Source organism: Rhopalosiphum padi, chromosome 1 (genome assembly GCF_020882245.1).
Source record: "Rhopalosiphum padi isolate XX-2018 chromosome 1, ASM2088224v1, whole genome shotgun sequence".
NCBI lineage: Eukaryota > Metazoa > Arthropoda > Insecta > Hemiptera > Aphididae > Rhopalosiphum > Rhopalosiphum padi.
This window is the reverse complement of record NC_083597.1, coordinates 49,003,048-49,018,448: the sequence shown is the minus strand read 5'-3', so window position 1 is coordinate 49,018,448 and position 15,401 is coordinate 49,003,048. Positions and strand designations below refer to the sequence as shown.

Sequence of the window (15,401 nt, the reverse complement as noted above, 5' to 3'; positions counted from 1 at the left end):
AAAAAAAAAGAATTATGATTAATATCGTTATGTTTCTGAGTTATTATTTCTGCATTATTTTGATTCTAATCACGCAGCGCTTTAACTTAATCTTACATATTACATTAGATGCAATTACCTCTGTTTGTAGATATTGTGTCTGAAGACACCTATCATAATAGAAACAAATGCATACGTTTTGTTTATTATGGTTTCTCGTAACAAATAGTACCTAGTCACTAATCAATGCTTTGGGGAATCAATTTACGTTTTAAACTTAAAATAAAATATACTCATTTTTATGAAAAATCCGCTACATTATCGGGACAATAGATTTACTATTAACTTAGTAAACGACTGATGAGGAAACCTGTATTAAATTTTAAATCATATTTGATTGGTTCATGGTTGTTCTTTGGTATAAACTTTCTCACCAAAAAATAAGACTATCTTCATTCTTCGACTAGCATAGTTTTACGTTATGACTCAATGTCGTTATATCCCAGGTGGCCAGGTAGCATTTAGAACATATTAACATATTGTGAAAATATCGTTTTCATATGTTTCTAGCAATATTTTCTAAAAACATATTGTGTCAATGTTTTAATTTTATTTTCTATGGAAATATTGTTCTCAATAACATTGGAACAACATTGTTTTGGAAACATTGTTATGATATTCATTAAAAGTTAATATAGAAATATGTTTTAGATGTCTTATTGAAAATATGATATTTCTCATTAAAAAACATCATTTGAACAATGTTGTTTTGGAACATTGTTATAATATTTATTAAAAGTTATTATAAAAATATGTTTTTGATGTCATACATTCATACATAGGTATACAATTTCACAAACCCAACAGTACTTATCAAAATAAATTTACTTCATAAGTATTTAACCCCAAATTTTAAGTATGCTTGTATAATCCACAACAATATTCACTGCATGATATTATACTATCTACAGGAATATGTATTCGAATATCGGAATATTTGACTTAGGTAGTTGGGTCGTGTACAGTGTGCACGATGTAATATGAGCGCCTATAGCTATCTATTTCCTAGGCAATTTAAGCAGTTTTACAAATGTTTGTCAAATCACTTAAATTTATAAGTATTAATATAATATTATTACTCTATGTCTCTATAATAAAATCAATAATCATGTAGACAAAATTATTATTCTTTGTGCATGTGCTATTTCTAGCGGGAAAATAATATTTTACGTTGTGCCCGCATAATCATACATATCGTAGGAATATGTTTTATAAACGTATACAAATATATTACCTACTATTATCTTGCGTGCGGACAGCGATCGTTGAACATTATCGCGATAATAGTCGCGACAATCGTATTGTGTATGGGTGTCTACTGCAGTCTACTGTCTAGTGTCTACTCTTTTCGTCACTCGTGCCTTTACTCTTTTACAGTTCTGACAGTTTTATAGTGCCTACCTCGCTATTATATTGTGTACCTACTCTGCCGTGTCGCCTGAGATCTGAGACTCAGTCAGTGGACACTGGATATTGGATAGTGATCATTATTCATTACATATTATAATAGTATATTGACTTTTGTTGAAATATTTACATACTATACTTGATATACTATTTAGTACTGTATACTTTAACGAATAACTTCTACGTTCTACACTACTATTTCAAATTCAATATTATCGTAGGTAAGTAATTTAGCTTGTGTCTATAATACATTTAAACATTATGTACTTTATTATATTATATTATTAATTTGATTGCAGTTCTGACAGTTTTATAGTGCCTACCTCGCTATCCATATTGTCACATTGTCATTTGTCATATTATTGTGGTTTTGGTCTTTTGGATAACAAATGTAAGTTCCTATATTTTATTTAATATTATGTCATTTAGGTATATAATATAATACCTAAGTATAAGCTGGGAAGGGGAGCAAAGCCCAGACTGAGCTTCGTGCTTTTCACTCATATTTGGGGCTTCACGTTAAAAAAAAATAGATAAATTGGTTTCAACAATTATTTTGGTATCTATTACAGTTTTTATAATTAATAATTGTTCTATAACATATTTTGGTTTGGCTTATTTGTGTTGTTTAGTATAGGCCGTTTTACAATTATATTATCTATAGCCTTGTTTATACTGTTTAGAGCTAATAATATAATATAATTAATAAAAATATATTCTAACTAAATGTAGAAATATATATTAAAAAACATATATGTTTTTACAAATAAAAATAAAATAAATATCACAGAACAATAACAAAATTAATGATAATAGGTAAGGACTTAGTTATATGCTAAAATATCTAAATGTAATTTATGTCATGTATGAGTCGATCAATTGCTAAATTTATAAAAAAAATATTAAACAATGTGAAAAATGTTATGATGAAATGAGGAAATCTGAATTGTTAAGCATCTCACCATCTATTTTGAGCCATTTCGACCACTGACTAGGACTATAATAAGCTATTTTTCTATATAGTTATAGTTGCTTTATAATATCTAATCTTACATTATATATCTTTGAAGGAGATGAGTAGGAAATTAAATAAAACTATTCTACTAAAAATTGCAATGGACAAATTTAATTTTAACTAAAAAAAAATACTATTCAAATATCAACTTCAAATACTAATATTGCTGCAAAATGTATTAAGTCATAATAATAATATATAAGTTTTGCATTTAAAAAATGTATATAGATCTATGATTGAATGTATAATCTATATATTATTGATAATAAATGAATTATTTTGAGTTCTCATTTAACTTTATGCCATCTTAATTATTTTTAATAATGTATTAATATATTATAATATGTATTATATTAACTATTATTAATAAACAATATTCTGATTTCATGAATTTAAATGAGAACACTCAACAATTAATTTACTATCATTGAATAAATTAATTGATTTTATAAATGCAAAACTTCTAACATTTTTATTATAATCATTTAATTTTCTTTCTTTTTTAGGTTCTATAATATTTATTTGAAAATATTAAATAGAAATACATAATCATGATTAAAAGCTGTAGTACTAAGCGAAGAAAAATCCAAGATGAAATTTGTTTATTAACTAGTAATAATAATGAAGCTTATAATGAAACCCGTAATGAAGTAGTCCTTAATACAACACAATTATTTAATTCCCCAGTACTTAATGATCAAGGATATAATAATAACATTTTATCTTCACCTGAGTTAGTTAATAATATTATTAATGATTCATCAAATTTGTCTTCCAATAATCCTACCACAAAAATTGATTTACAAAATAAAATTGCTAATTGGTCTATAGAATGTAATGTTCCTCATACAACACTAAACAAATTATTAAAAATATTAAAAGAAGAAGATTATTTGCCATTAAAATTATTACCATTGGATAGTAGAACGTTATTGAATATTAAATCATCAATTACTACTGATATAAAGGAAGTAAATCCTGGTAAATACTACCATTTTGGGTTAGAGAATGGAATTATCTATAACTCAAAAAAATTAAATTTGGATAATATAATTAAAATAGTGATTGGTGTTGATGGGCTACCACTATCTAAAAGCAACTCAAGTCAGTTATGGCCTATTTTAGGATACATTCATCCACATCATGAAAATGTTTTTCCTATTGGAATTTATCACGGAAATCAAAAGCCCAAAAATAGTAGTGACTATCTTAAATATTTCATTGATGAATGTAAAATATTATTAAAAGATGGGATTGTTGTTGGATGTATTTTAAAGAAAATTATAATTTTTGCTTTTTGTTGTGATGCTCCAGCAAAATCTTTTGTTATGAAAGTTAAAGAGCATACTAGATTTTCATCTTATACTAGGCGTTTTCAATCAGGAGAATTCTTACAAAATAGAACTTGTTTTCCATATTCTGCAATTCCTTGTAAAAAGAGAGATCATAACGGTTATCTTAATATGATACAAACAAATCATCATATTTACATGGCGGAGTTACATCTAATCTTATTGAATTGTCAAATTTTGATATAGTACAATCATTTCCACTTGACTATATGCATCTTGTTATGTTAGGTGTTATGCGCAAACTTTTAAATATTTGGCTTAGTAAAGGACCTGTTTCAGTTTGTCTACCTGATAAGCAAGTATCAGAAGTTAGTGAATTTTTGCTATCACTTAAATCATGCATTCCTATTGAATTTGTAAGAAAACCTAGAAGTCTGATAGAAATAAGTAGATGGAAAACTACAGAATTCAGACAGTTTGAATTGTATACTGGTCCTGTAGTTCTAAAAAAAGTTCTGTCTGAAGATTGTTATTCAAATTTTATGGCATTAAATATTGCGATGATCATTTTATTGAGCCCAAATCAAAATGATAAAATTGACTATGCTGAAAAACTTTTAAATTACTTTGTTAAGAGTTTTGAACATATTTATGGATCTCATTATATTTCTCATAATGTGCATGGTTTGTTGCACATTGTTGATGATTATCGTAAATTTGGTCCACTGGATCTGTTCTTGTTTTCCATTTGAAAACTTCATGAAGACTGAAAACTTCCATTAAAAAACATGATCTACCTTTACAACAAATTATTCGACGGTATCATGAGAAATATTCAAATGAAATAATTGCCACTGGTAGTTCAATTGAACTAAATTCAAAAAAAGTTTACCATCATGATCTAGGCCCTTTAATAGAAAATATAACTTGTGGTCCTCAATTGGTAACTTTAAAGATTAGGAATTTTACTATTAAAGTAAAAACTACTGCTGATAGATATGTATTAACTTTTGGAGGTGATATAGTAACTGTTGTCAATATTACACGCCTTATTGATACAAACGAGCAAGTTATTATTGGGTATAAGTTTTTAAGCAAACAACCATTTTATGAAAACCCATTGAAATCTTCAAAATTAAATATATATATTGTTCAGAATAAATCAACTGATTTGCAATACTGGAAAATAACTGATATCCATTCCAAAGTTATGATTCTGGTTTCTAATGATCAACATATTGCAATGCCACTTATTCACACATCATAAGTCTTACATGTTATAGATTTGTCTATATTTCAATATTTGTATATATTATTTGTAGATAATAAGTTGTAAATTTTTAATAAAGGTTTTATATATAGATCAAAGGTATATATAATTAATACACCTACATAATATAGTAAAATATACATTTTTAAACTTTTGATTTTTGTTTCAGTAAGTATAAAGATATGGATAGTTGTTGTTTTTGAAAATGACAATAGTGTTGCAGCAGTGCCAACAAATTGGTATAAAGACGGTTTTTGTGCCTGGCCAAAAAAAAAACTGTTAAAAACAAAGGTAACATGATTCAAAATCAGACTGAACCAACTAGGTCAGAATTTGACCGTTTTCCAGCTAGACAACTAAGTTCTTCACCAATAGGTTATTATATGGTTTATATATAGTAATTACTAAAATTAAAGCAATAAAAATTTAATAGTTTTTATTGCTTTAATTAATATAATATACATAATTGTAGTATATACTGGATACCTATATCAATATAAAATTATTTATTATTGAAAATTATATATCATATTTTATATTACTATACATTTTACTGATTTATTTTTTAGAATCACTGCATGAAGCAATAGACAAAGCTGCAAAAGGTTAGATTTCTTCAGACTTGTCATCAGCAGAAGAACATACCACAAATGACAGTTTTAACAGAAAAAAGAAACTATCCAAAGATGTCTTTACTTCAAAAGAAAAACATCAGTCTCAGCCCTCTAAAAAAAAGAGGTCCCTTAGTCCACCTCCAATTTTTGAAGAAAGCTCAGGTATTTAAATTATATGATTAACTATCTAACAAAAGTTTAATAATTTACAGTATTTATTATTGATAATAATATATTTTATAATTTACTTTAATAGTACCTAACCTACTTGTAAATAAACACAAATAATTAAATTTTAACATTTTTATAGATGATGAAAATGATGCAATCAGCAAAGATTTTTTACAATTAAAAGAAAAATATATTTCTCCTTTAGCAAGTAAAAGTAGTAAAGATCAGATTCTAAATATTTATAATGATAACATCGATTCACAAATTTGTGAACAGTCATCAAGCACAAAAAGATCACTATTTACTAAAACAGCAGATATTAGTGATGATAACTTAACATTGGCTACAGGTAAACTATGCTCACTTATATATAGGTACTTAATTATAATTAAGGTACATGTAATAGTTTTATTTAAAGTTTCAGTAGATCTTGTCAATAGTTTTTACTTAACTTTAGACTTATTCAGTTAATTAGTTTACTTTATAGTTTATTCAATATATAATATGGTTCTTTAAATTAAAAATATAATATATATATATATAATCAAATTTAAACTTATATTCTTAGACGTAAAAAAAGCCTTTGATTGTATAAATCATCAAATTCTTCTAAAAAAATTAAGTTATAGTGGTGGTTTGAGAGGAAAAATGCATGAATTGTTAAGTTCATATCTAACAAATAGAACACAAGTAGTCAGGGTTAATAATGCCTTTAGTAGGCCATTAGAAGTGCAATGTGGTGTACCCCAAAGTACGGTTCTAGGGCCTATTCTTTTTATTATACTTATAAACGGTTTACTAAATCTAAAGATAAATGCCAAAACTATTTGCTATGCTGATGATACTGCTATTTTGATTCAAGACAAATCAGTTGATTCACTTTTTCTAAACTCAAACATCATTATAAATAAAATTAAGGGCTGGTTTGATAACAATCTATTAGAGATAAATCTAGACAAATCAAAATACATTTATTTTAACATAAATCTTGAAAATATTTATCCGAATTATAGAATACTTGTTGGTTCATCAAACAATCATAATAATACAGGCAAAATAGCCAATAATAATACTACTGCTTTGCTTTCTGTAAATAAAATTAAATACCTTGGTATAACATTCGACAATAAACTTAAATGGGGTCATCATATAAATGCATTAACTAATACAATACGTAAGTTCTTTTATATTTTAATTTTTAATTTTTAAATATGATGTCAAAAATATATTTAATACACAAATAAAAAGGCAAATTTACATATCACTTGTTTAATCAATATTGAATTATGGAATAACTGTGTGGGGTCAGGCATATGACTCACATACAAATTCTTTAAAATCAACTATAAATAGCCTAACTAAATTGTTGTTAAATAAACCAAGATATACTAATAATGAATATGTGTATCGGGAACTAAATATATATATAACATAAAAGCTTTATATTTTAAAAATATCTTAGTTGCTTTATATAAATACAGACATGATGCTATATCTACCGTAAGTCATGAATATTGTACTAGATACAAAAAAGTAATTAACATTAAAATTCCCAATAAATTTCATAAACATTTTGGTGCAAAAAATTCTATTCTTGTCGCTATACAATTATGTAGGATTCTAAAAATTAATATATTTGATTTTCATAACTTAAGGCATTTTAAATTGTATTTAGATCACATAAACTTAAATGAAATTGATATTATATAATCTTTTTGCTATAAATTATTATCATTTGTATAGGTTCTACATAAAATATGACTTTTATATTGTAATTAAAACTCGTAAATGTAAATTAAATTGATATTGTATAAACTTGATGACTATGCATTACTATTATTATTTGTATACTTAGTATTTTTGTGAACTCTTCATTACTCTCCATCACAAGCTATCAGCTTATCGGAGGGTTGCAAATTTTTACATACACTTATTATTTTAATATATATCTTTAATTTAACTCATTATTATTGTCATTTATAATTTTCTGTAAGATATGTTCTATGTAAAAAGAAAATTATTTGCAAATAAATATTATTATTATTATTATTATTTAAAATTAAAAATAAAACCAGATGAATTTGATTATTCTAAACAGTATATCACGGTGGTTATAGTCACTATAATCTATTCTGAGGTCAAACATCGGCTATCGCCTACTGTGTAGCTATAGCTTCCAGATGGCTAACTACCCTAATTTGTTGTGATAAATTTTAATTTCATATACACATGTTCCAAACTGTACTACCCTCCCCAATAGTAAAAACCGACTAAAAAGTTCTAAACATAAAATATGATATGTTATGTGTTAGTATGAAAGAGTATTGTACTCTTATATGTATTTCTTTTAATAATATAGGTAATATCATTTTTTAATTTGTATTTTTTTTTAGACACTGTAAGAAAAGAAAAGAAATTTAATTCAACTCCAGACCATGAAATATCAACTGTTGTAGCTAAGTGGTTAGTACAGGCACCAAATAGAATTTCAAAAAAAAAAAAAGCAACTCAGCTAAAAGCACAAAGCTATGATCATAGCTAACAATATAAATATTATATATACTTAATATTAAATTCTTTTGACCATTAAAATGATTTTATTATGCACATAATTCACAATATGTAAACAGCTGTTTAATACCTTAAATATTTAAATATAATAAATCTGAAATTAACAGAATCATTAATCTATATAGTATATTTGATTATTTAATGCAAATTATAAATGTGTTTTATGTATCAATTAGGACTTAAAGGTTTGTTCTAAAAAGCATATATGTTTCACAGGTGTTATTTGAAATTGAACAGTCTTCCATAGTTTCTAAGTTGTTATAAAAACAAGTAATACTACAAAGTATAAAAATATGCATAAAGAAATATTGTTGAAATATTTAAAAAAGACATTGGTATAATAATGATATAAAAATGTTCTCACAATATGTAAAATTCACATTGTTACAATAGGGTTAGAAATATTGTTGAAATATTAAAATCAAGTATTGGGACAACAATGTTTTGAAATGTTACTATGATATTTAAAATTAATATTGATGCAATATTTATAGGATATAGGAATATTGATGAAATATTTAAAAAAAATATTATTACCACATTTTCTTAGCTGCCATGGGTTATTGTGACAACATCAAAACATATTTAAACAGTTTAAATAAAACCAATGAAACACATTCTGGAAATATAAATATTTCTTAGCAAATATGTTTAACATATTGTGAAAATATGAAATTGCTATCTGGGAGTAACATACTTAACCAAGTCTAAATGTAGTAACCTACTATAAAGCAGACAGATAACTTACTTGAAGCCTTTATTTTTATTTTTCTATTACTTTACGGTTTAGCTGAACTAAATGATAAATAATTTTAAAAATTTTGGAAAGTTTAATCATTATTATACCATTCTCGTTCGGTATCGCCCTGTTTAGGAACAATACATACTCATACACTATTTTTTACTGATTTTAAAATTGATCGATAGGTTCTAGTTAATATGCTCAGATAAATTGTTTAAAAGGAATATTATAACTAAAAATACTTGATATGTTCTAATACAATAAAATCAGTTATTTTATATTATTAATACCTATCTAAAAAATGTTGATACGCATTGTCAATATATTTAAATTTATAGTTCATAGGTTTTATTTATTGTATGGCTTATAGGATACAATTATGTTTCATAAGTATCAATGTAATATTCTTTATAATAATTGTATTATATTGGATTGTCTAAATAGGCAATTCAAATAAAAAATGTGTTGAAAATGTATTAGCGTAGGTATTTTTTTTATAAAACACTGTTTCATTAATATATATTATACAAATTGAAATGAAATATAAACAATGTTTTAAAAAAATGTAATACTCCAGCCTATTCTGATGTATTAACTTGATGATAGAGTGTAACTATTAAATTACCTATTGAATGATTATGTAATCATTTATTTATTTAAATTATTTACGGGCATTTAGCCCGTATTACAGCGTGTATTTTTAAGATTAAACATCCAGAAAAATAAAAAGTTTAAAAATATGCATATATAATAATAGAATAACACTTTTATGGTAATATAAAAATAATCATAATAATTAGTAAGAGAAAGAATTACTATCAAAACTAAATTATTTTGAACATATTAAAAAGTAATAATGAAGAATATGTTTCCTGTAGACAAATTTATTTAAATATAAAAAAGTGGGCATGTGGGTATCGCTCTGCTGTATAGTAGAGATGGAGAGTAAGTCACTGGTCGTGTGGATGTGTTAAATTTGAATGCAATGACGGGTATCATAGTATACGAAAAACGATTCTGAACGGAAATATTATATTATTATTACTTATATTTAAATTGTAATAGGTGTACGAGTATATCGTTATTTTACGCGTTTTCGTAAAAAATTAAATTTCATACGCTATCATAAAATGTTTTCTATATTGATGCTGGAATTTTTTTTTACAATCACTTAAAGTTTAAACCCAACTCAACGCCCCCAAAATTCCTCCGGGCATCCTACCGCCCCCCTAAAGGCTGCCAACGCCCACAGGGGGGCGCTATCGCCCATTTTGAGAAAGACTGATCTATAACAATATATTATTCACAAAAGTCGTAAGTCCTCGCGAACAATATGTTAAAATTTTAAACAAATAATTTTATAACATCGATAAATTAGGTTTTTAGTGTCAATATTCATTGTTTAAATACATAATTTTGTTTTATAACAATTTTAAATAAACTATAAAAACTTATAGGGGACCTTGTGGACATTTTTGAGATTTTGACCCAGTGAATATTTTTTTATTGACACTTATAGAAAACAAATTATCGGAAAAATGTATGCTTATATAAATAGCTAAAAAATAATTAAAGTGTTTAGAAAATATTAAATAATACCATGTATAGAAAATGATTATATAAACTTTGTTAACATTTTTAAGTATTTACGGTTATTCATTATTGAATTACAACAAAAAGTAAAAATCGTTTAAAAAATTGTTTATATTTTTAACTGAGAATTGAATTTTTATCAGGAACCGTGTATTACATTTACAAGCATTTTTTCAAATTAAATATATATACTTTTTATCGGCATTTATTAAGAGAAAAAAAATACCAAATATAAATTGAAACTGTCTTTTGCCTAAAAATATTTTAAAAAAAGTTAACATACTTGAAAAATTATATTATATATAAAATATTGAAATGCAAATATAATCATTTATTGATTATTTCAAGTTTCTATGGTTATTCGTTTTTGAGTCACATTGAAAAAACAAAACTAATTATGTTAAAAAATCGATTTATGAAAAAAATACAGTTTTCCTTAAATGTTTACTTATGTTTATCAATAATTTTGAAAAATACATTTTGTAATTGACCTCCCTAAAGTACAAAATAATAATGCTTTCGAAGTATTTTAACTATTTTTTATAATGATTTTTAATATTTATTGTTTTGTGTAATTAAAAAAAAATAAAATTTTACAATACGAATGATTTAAGTTGTATATTTAAATATATATTTGAATGAAAACGATAAAAGTATTTATCAATGCTAGAAATAAATATACAACGTATACTCCATACGGACACGACCGTGTACATTTATTTTTTACAGAGAATAACCGCTAAATCAGGGCACAGCACATATTAATAAAGATGCCTATAATACTCTATTCTAATATAATATAATCGCGAATAATACGAATACATCGTTGCTATCTTGCACATTTTTTGTCTACTATAACTAATGAGTAAAATAATTAGGCATTGTGTACTATTTTTTATTGGACCCTGGAGAATAAAATATGCGTCTAAATCAACTACATTGCCCAACTAGCGGATTGTTCATATAAATTAATATATTTTATTTTAAATTTAAAAAGTAATTTTAATTCCAAAAAAGAATAACAAAAAAAACTTACCTGAGCGTCGACTCTTCCCGAGAAACCTAGTTGTATCAATCTACAGTGTATAAGGAGTGGTGCACCGCCGCCGAAGAAACTCCAAATTTTCTTCATATCGATCTTCATCGTGATTCTAAATGGGAGTATAAAGATATTTTATGAAAATAAACTGCACGCAATGAAAATGAGAGTACAAGTCATGTACTGAAGACTGTTGTTTAACGACTGTTCATTAAGACTATTATAAAATTGTTAATCGTCTGCGACAAATGTCATCGATTGTCGTTTGCCACGGATTATGAATATTATAATATGATATACTAACCTATGGTTTTTTTTTTATAGAATTCTTTGTTATATTATACGATCTATTTTTCTATTTTAGCTGTTTGACATACGTAAAATTGAAACATATAAACTAGACCAAATCTTTATAGATATTGCAAAGTATTAATATTTTATTCAAATGTAGATGACTACAAATTATTTAATTTATTCTATGAAAATGATAAACTAAATAAAAATAATTATATTATTAAATATTAAAAAAAAAAGATATATGATTAATAGCGTTATGTTTCTAAGTTATTATTTCTGCATTATTTTGATTCTAATCCCGCAGTGTTTTAACTTAACCTTACATATTATTACATTAGATTCAATATTGTGTCTATTTGTAGATTTTGTGTCTGAAAATACTTATCATAATAAAAACAAATTCATAAATTTCTGCTATTGTGGTTTCATGTAACAAATAGACAATAGTAGTACCTAGTCAGTGCTTTGGGGGATTCAATTTTCAGTAGCATTTTACAAAATAATTAAAAATTACATTAAATTAAAGGTAAGGAAGTGATTAAAGCTGCTTTATACATTAGTGATTAAGTATATTACTATAGTTAAGAGTGTTAAATTTGAATTTGAAAGAGACGGCTAGTCAACCTTCATTAATAAATATAATTTTGATGTATTATGACTTGTAAATTATAATATTATATGTTGATTGATATTGCTAAGTAGTTTTTTTTTTGTGTGTGTTAAGTTTGACAGGCTATATTTTTCCGAAAACATTGCATTTATCATAATTATTATTATAATATTTTATAAATAATAAATATAATTTATACCGTATTATATTATTGTTATATACTTTTGAGACAATAGCTACAACCCTTCCGTAAAATAATGTGAATAAATAATATCTTAAGATTAATCTACGTATGTCAAAAATGTCATTGCGTATAACATATATATACAACTTTTATGTCCCTACAAATAATATTTTAAATAATAACAAAATATATAATATCCTAAATATACATAATTTCAAAATATTTTGAAAAGATACTATGTGTCAGAAGTACTCTCATAAGAATTTGATTACAGTTTTAAATATCTAAGATTATTTGTTTTTGAACCATAAAAAAAAATATAAAAATTGTTTGAGAAAAAATATTTATTTTTAGGGTGTATATAATTAATATTTAATAAGTTATATCATGTGTAATACTGAACTTCAGTCATAAAAAATAATATGACTTTTTTTTAATAAGTTAACTTATTATTTTTGTTTAAGGTTAAAAAAAACTAATGAGAATTCCTATATAATATTTTTAAATTGTAGATATAAAAAGAAAATAGCCGAATTTAATTAAAATTTTAATTTTAAACGTTTATAAAAATACACCGTGACTATACATTTTTTATTACAGTAAATTAGTGAACGATTGATGAAGAACCCTGTATTCAATTTTGAATCATATTTGCCTATCTATAATTTTTTTCGGCTTAATAAAAAAAAAATTTTAATTGTTTTAAATAGTGAAAATGCTTTTAAAATTATACAGTTTACCTTTAGAGAAATCATAATGTAGATAATCGGTAAATTTTTCTACATTACATAATTAGCATTTTTGAGTTAAAACTAAATTAATAAATTAATTTTGTCGATATTATACAAGTATACGTACCTATAGCGTAATAATTCCATTTGTTTTTTTGTTTTTTCGATATTATGACAAGATTCGAAATTTTTATTTTATTTTACTTTTAACTACCCAAAGTACTAAATAGATCATATTTGCTACAAGAATTTATGACAAAATAAAACTATATAATTGTCAAATAAATATACATTCATTGCTACGTACAGGATCCAAGGTATACTTGACGACTTAATTTTATTTTTAGCTATTTTATACATTGGACCAGTGGTCGGTAACCTTTTTGGACATTCGGGTCACATTCACAAATTAAAAATTGTTTGCAGGCCGGAAAAAAATAAAAATTTTATTTTCTTAAATTATTTATTACGCAAAAAAATATTGTCTAGAATTTTAAAATAAAAAAATATTTTTTTTAAAAATTCGTCGTTTTAGAATTTAAAGCGGTCCGTATACAAATAGCCCAGTGGTTGCCGACCATTGCATTGGACGATCGGAAATAAAATATAAGTCTATCATCCAAGTAGCAGCTTGTACACGTCAATAAATATTTATTTTAAGTATAAAAATAAATTTAATATTCCAAAATTATGGGAAAATAAACATACGTAAGTATTCTTCGACGCAGTTGGGCGAAATCGAGCTGTATCACATTTACAGTTCAAACGTGTACCATCGCCGAAGAAACAGTTAGTTTATTTCTTCATTCGTCTTATTTGCACTTCAGAATGGAATTAAAAATAATAATAAAAAAAAAAAAAATATTAAAAATACTCTATAAAAATAAAAGCACTTGTCATACACTTAAGGCTGTTGTTTAACGACTGACAACTGTTCAATAAAACTACTGACTAGAATTATTAGTCTTCTACAAATGACGACGATTGTCGTTTGCCACGGATGACAAATATTATAATAATATGATAGATAATATGTTTTTTTTTTATAAAACTCTTTGTAATATTATAGGATTTATTTTTCTATTTCAGCTGTCTGACATACAAAACTTTTGATATCTAATACATTGCATAGCACGTAAAATTATAATAATTGTACATCCGAAATTGTATATAGCTAAATCATAATGTTATTGTTTCAATAGTTGTTTGATAAATTTTTTCACCAAAAAATAAGACCAATTTTGACCAACATAATATTACATTGTACACAACGGACAATGGTCATATATTGAATTCAAATTAAACAAACTTGTTATAGTGGCATTCTTAACCTAGTCTACATGTAGTCATCTATACTATACAGCAGACAGTTAACTTATTTGAAGTCTTTATTTTTATTTTTCTCTATTATAGTTTACGATTTGGCTGAATTAAATGATAAATAATTTTAAAAATGTTGAACAGTTTAATCATTAAATTAATATTACATACCAGATAGTTAATAGATTATGACCTACGTATAATAACGACCTACAAAATCAATAAAATTAATTTCTAAATACAAGCAGTTATTCAGATTCGCCTCGTTATACACAAGTGACTATATCATTACCGTCCAGTTTATGAAAAATACATAGGTAGTCATACTATTTTTCACTGATTTTAAAACTAATCTATAGGTTCTAATTTATATGCTCAGATAGTTTGCGATACTAACATATGTAATACATGCATTTATATATGCTATTATGCTGTGTATATTATATCTTATAGTATAGTCAAAATATTTTGAAAATTATAATATATTGTGTAAAAAATGCAAACAT

At 24.9% G+C, this 15,401-nt stretch overlaps 1 pseudogene; it reads left to right on the top strand.

Annotated features, from left to right (window-relative positions):
* Positions 1-1,623: 1,623 nt before the first annotated feature.
* Positions 1,624-8,491, top strand: LOC132926094 (uncharacterized; annotated as a pseudogene).
* The last annotated feature ends 6,910 nt before the right edge of the window (positions 8,492-15,401 follow it).